This window comes from Borostomias antarcticus (genome assembly GCF_949987555.1).
Source record: "Borostomias antarcticus genome assembly, chromosome: 23".
NCBI classification, from domain to species: Eukaryota; Metazoa; Chordata; class Actinopteri; order Stomiiformes; family Stomiidae; genus Borostomias; species Borostomias antarcticus.
In genome coordinates this window covers 19,510,797-19,516,438 of record NC_140256.1, presented here as the reverse complement: position 1 = coordinate 19,516,438, position 5,642 = coordinate 19,510,797, and the positions used below count along the sequence as shown (strand labels likewise).

At 41.4% G+C, this 5,642-nt stretch overlaps 1 pseudogene across 1 annotated transcript; it reads left to right on the top strand.

The window, feature by feature from the left end:
* Positions 1-3,337: 3,337 nt before the first annotated feature.
* On the top strand, positions 3,338-4,925 carry LOC311324445 (annotated as a pseudogene). Its single transcript has 3 exons — positions 3,338-3,633; positions 3,792-4,000; positions 4,647-4,925. The product of its transcript is annotated as an uncharacterized misc_RNA (transcript).
* Positions 4,926-5,642: the final 717 nt, after the last annotated feature.

The following is a 5,642-nucleotide window of genomic DNA, read 5'->3' as shown; positions in this document are numbered from 1 at the left end:
ATATTTTTATTATTGTATTACCTATGCACTTTGAGATTTCTCAGAATGTAAAGCGCACTACAAATAAAATGTATTATTAGGTCTTGCAAAAGCTAGCCCAACTTGTGATATTCCCACTATTTCTTTCTTTCTTTCTTTCTCTTTCTTTCTTTCTTTCTTTCTTTCTTTCTTTCTTTCTTTCTTTCTTTCTTATTATTCTCCCCAGTTTTTGTCTCCTTAACTACTTCTTCATACTTTGTGCTACAAACTTAATTCAAACTTTAAAATGTTCATAATGTTTAGCTCTTTAATGGATATTTTTTAGTTTTTTTTAGAAATTTAACTTTTAAAACTATTTTTTGTCCCATTGAAACTGCTTTTGGAATGTTCAGAAACTTTGTTTTTAGAGTGGTGGCAGCTGTTGCTTTGAAAATATTCACACATTTTGTAAACTGCTGGCACTCCTACAGTTTTGACAGCTCACACATATTATACATCAAAATGTTCACACAACTGTGCTGATTCGTACAATGTAAGTACAGTAGGACCCCACTTATCCGAACCCAACGGGACCGAAGGTCGTTCGTATCTCTGAAATGTCTGGATGACTGAAACTTATGTTAAAATGCACCAAATTCAATAAGTGGTATACTTGTTTCATATAGACTCATAATAGACCAATAAATACCCTTAATTACTTGTGAAAATGCATCAAAATTGCAATCAAATAGCCAACTAAACTCAGGCTCAGACTCAAAATACAGCCTAGCCTATAATAGGCCTACAGTAGCCTAGAATAAAATAACCGAATTTCCACTTGAGTGCATGCTTTGATCAAATACAGTAGGCTACTTTATTCTCAAATGAGGCGTACGCTGCATCGATAGGCTACTGTATTCGCAGAACAAAATGGTATAGCCTAAAAACAACCCAACATTAGAACAATTAGAGCAAATGATAATTAATAAATAAATAAATGAAATGACAGACAAGTTGTCGTGTCTTAGGCTATTGCAGCCTAAAGGAAAGTCTCTAAAACAACCGATGTAGGCTAATGGTAGGCTGTAGGCTATTATTTAACAAATACAGTAGGCCTAGTAGGCTAATCTACATGCCCACAACACGTCTGTGTTCCTGAAGTCCATTAACTGGGAACGAAAAATGACTCGATGCTCCTCTGCTTCAGGTTGCTGACGCGCTTTCTGGCTGCCAAGGAATGCAGCTCACACAGCAGACTCGTTTGCGTTTTGCGCTCATTAGAGTAACAAAGAAATGAAACGTGACAGTAGACTACAGCCTACAGGCAACATGTAGGTCTACATACAGTTCTGTTTTTATTCACAGTAGGATACAGTACTGTAATGAAAATCCCACCAGTAACCAGATAGCAGGCTAAAAAAAAACAACGTTTTTAAAGCCTGTCCGGTAGACCGGGAGGTTCGGATGAGTGGGTCCTACTGTAGGATGAGTGGGGTCCTACTGTAGGATGAGTGGGTCCTACTGTAGGATGAGTGGGGTCCTACTGTAGGATGAGTGGGGTCCTACTGTAGGATGAGTGGGTCCTACTGTAGGATGAGTGGGGTCCTACTGTAGGATGAGTGGGTCCTACTGTAGGATGAGTGGGGTCCTACTGTATCTAAGCTGTGTGACTTACAGTTCGCTGGTTGACGATTTGTTCGGCAACTGCGCTCCCCATTGAAACATATGGTGCTGCACTCTAACTTTTGATCTGTTAATTTTGCATTTTTACCCTTTTTCTAACTTGTTGCTATACCTACAGTTTTAACAGCTCATACACATATTATATAGCGAAATGTTCAAACAACTGTGCTGATTCGTACAATGTAAGTATCTAAGCTGTGTGACTTACTGTTTTTTAGGTATGATGATTTTTTCGGCAACTGCGCTCCACATTAACTTTTGAGCTGCTAATTTAGCATTTTTACCCTTTTTCTAACTTGTCGCCATGCCTACAGTGTTTAAGCTATACAGACATATTATACATAGAAATGTTCTGCAAGTTCTCAGGATTTCTATGATGTCAATATATAAGCTGTAACATTTATAGTTTTTGCAATAGAGCTGTCTGAAGCGGACCATGTCTAGGATCAGAGTGTCAGTTGGGATTAGAGTGGTGGCAGCTGTTGCTTTTTTTGAATTTGTGTGCATGTGCAGCCTCTCTTAAAGGTACAGGCACCCTTTTATAACTAATGTGGTAGCACAGAACTCCGCCAAAGTGGAATAGAGACACATGATCTTCACCAGTGGGGGCCGGTGGGTAGCCCGGAGAGGAGTACTAATGGTGCGTTCGTTTGTGGTCGGAGGTGGCAAGTCGCAAGTGGCAAAATACCTACCTCCGACCTGTGTGCATTCGAGCTATAGCGAAGTCGCAAAAACATGGATGCGCATATACTCTCTGTTGCGCTTACTGTATATTATCCACACCGGCACCAAAAACTTCGTGAATTTCTTCGTTTGGAAGAAGATGAAGAAAACACCAAACGTGAAAGGTGCGCTACTATTTTCTTTGTTGTTTTTCTGTGTTTGTCCTCCTTTTACAGACCATAGCCTAGCCTACGTTTGACAGTCGAGTCTAGAATAACGGTCACTCTACCGGCGTTAGCCGTTTGATCACTTCTATCAAAAAACAATATATCTATTCTATTCTTGTTATTGTTATTTATGATTAAACCACTTTTATCTATGTAGCCCATAACTTGCCTATTCAAAACAGAGCTACCACACGTTGTTTCGATTGGCAGCCTACTTAACGCAGCCTATGAAACATTTTGTTTCGCTTGGGTCGCCGGCTGTTGTTTGAACTATAGTTCACGCTATAGCGTGTCGTTACTGTTTCACTCCAAATAACGGGTCTTTTGGGATCTTTTGTAGCTAGTTCAGCTGAGCTCAGTTGCGATTCCAGTGATTCGGTGGGCTAGGCTATTTTGAAAATAACTGCTATGCCAGTTTGGGAAAAATAGCCAACTTTGTAGGCTAGGCCTACTGTAGGAAGCCTACAGAAAATAGGGTCTCAGAAAATAGTGCTTTTCACTGATTGGGCACTGATAGGCCTATACAAACAAACATGCAGAACGAGAATGAGAATTCATAGAACAAATGGTTAGGCTAATCAAATACAAATTGTAGGGTACAGTGAAATGTTATTGCCAGCCAGTTCCTGTGCTGAATCTTCAGAATGAATAGGCCTACTGACAGAATATTAACACTAGCCTGCATTATGAATTGACCCTATTCCTATTATCTTTATTCCTCCCATAGGATTGCAGTGGCCTCCTCACTGCTTCAGGCAAGATGCACAGTCCTTAAGTCAGGCACAGAGTGGGCAATAAAGCTGAAGATGGATGAGAACACTTTCTTCAGGCATCTAAGAGTCACCAAGGCCCAGTTTCAATTGTTGCTAAGCAATTTGCAGCGGCATGGGCTAGATCAAGAATCTGCAAGGGGTCTAGGCCTACCACAAGTCCCTTCAGAGAACAAGGTTCTCATGTTCCTTTGGTACATGGCGAATCAGAACAGCTTCAGAGAAATATCAGACAAGTTTGACGTATCTCAGTCTACTGCACATGAATCAATTCTACAAGTGCTTCACACCTTTTGCACCGTTGGGCATTGTTATATCTCCTGGCCAACAAGGTGAATGAAACATTTTTGAATGAATGAATGAAAATCTATTTTGAACATGATTTCAACCGAATAATAAAAGTTACAGACAAATAACAGACGTTTAAATACATGATTTCATTGTTCGAAAAGTAGTAGGATGGAGCTTATGCTATTTCCCTTCCCCTTAGGTGTGAGAAGAGAGCGTCCGCAGCTGCTTTCCACAGGATCTGTGGCATTGAAGGAATCATCGGAGCGATCGATGGCCACATACGACTCCAGAGGCCACAGATAAGAGGGGGAGTACATGAACCGCAAGGCCTACTATTCCATCCTGCTGCAGGGAATAGTCGACGAGAGGGGCCGTTTCATCCACATTTTCGTTGGACCACCAGGCAGGGTATGTAATCCTTTCCTTCTTGACTGCAGACATCAGACACGGCAGGCGGCTCTCTTTCTGTATCTTTATTTACCAGCACCTGGGGTAAATAAGATGAATACGAAACATACGGTGGTTGGCTCAATAATATATCTCTGCTACTTTATCCCATAACCGCCGCTCTCTCAGGCAAAGGGAATGAGCCTATGACAGCACAGCCAACCTACCACTAGAGGGCACCCACAGGCCACAGAAAACCAGAATATATAATATAACTGAATATATTTTGCATAGGCTTTCAAAAGGTAGATGCTAGATTAGATGGACGGAGGAGGGGGCAGGGACTCCATTTTGCAGCCGGGCAGCGAGCATTGAGCAATTCCCCTGCTTTTCCGTGAGCGTGCCCGAGCAGGAGTATTGCGATATGTGGAGCGCGCCCAATCAGCACCATCAAAGTAGCTCCACTCCTGGGTCCAGTTTCATAAATCAGCCTGACCCCTGTGTCCACGTCTGATCCCATGAGCTGCTTGTGATTGGTTGATGTGTAGTGGAGTCTCCTCCCCTCCTCCGTCCGGACGATCTACTCTAGCATCAACCCTATCGAAATGAAACAATGAAAGAAGTATTTTGGCAAACTTTAGCAAACTAATGATGACTCTTGTTACAGGTGCACGATGCCAGGATGTTGAGGGCCTCACCCTTCTACATCAACTGGGAGGAGAAGATGGGGGAGTACAGGCTACTGGGTGACAGTGCCTACATTGGACAAGCCTACCCATTCATTGTCATGCCAAAGAGGGACAACGGGGCCCTCACCGATGAAGACCAACGGCAAAACACAAAGATCATGGCCGCCTGCTTTCATCACAATATGTGTATGGATGCCAACGAAGTGTGTGAGGAGCACCCACATAGTTGTCCAAGGGAGGAAGACCACAACTTGTAAATGTTGTAGTCACAGTGTCTGCCCCAGTCTACCTCGCCGGCACGTTCAAGCCTCTCCTCCAGCATGGACACACCACAAACACCAGGTTTTCCCTTCGCCATCAGGGAGCTCCCAACGGCTCCTCACCATGTTCTCCCTCCATGCCTTTCACCGCATGGACCTGCCCTGTGTCAGATCTATTTAATATTCATATATTTTTTTATATACATACATTATATTTGTAATTGTATTGGCTGTATATTTGTTTATGTATTTACATCTTTTTATTGTATTGGCTGGCTGTATCTTTGCACTTGTAATTGCCTATTTACATCCCACATCTTAATTATTTTGTTTATATATTAATATATTTACATACCTCTGTCTCAGCTTCTGCTGGATCACCTCTACACTACAGAGCAATCCTGCATGGATGAGTTTAAAAGTTGTGAGCTGAAGGTAAATTTATATATTTTGAAAAAATGACAGGTCGGGTTTCATATATTTTTTTATCGTCTTATACTTCTTATATATCTTTCTTAAACTGTCAATTACATTACATGCCCCAGAATATTCATTTGGCCAATTTCAATTCATTTTTAATGCAATGTCAATTTAACAGTCAGCAACAGTCTTAAATATTATGGCATATAAATAAATCATAAATAAAAAGTTCAACAGATTCTTTAACTTAAGGTTAAACCTCCTTTGAGGTCCTCTCCAGAAAGTCTCTCAAGA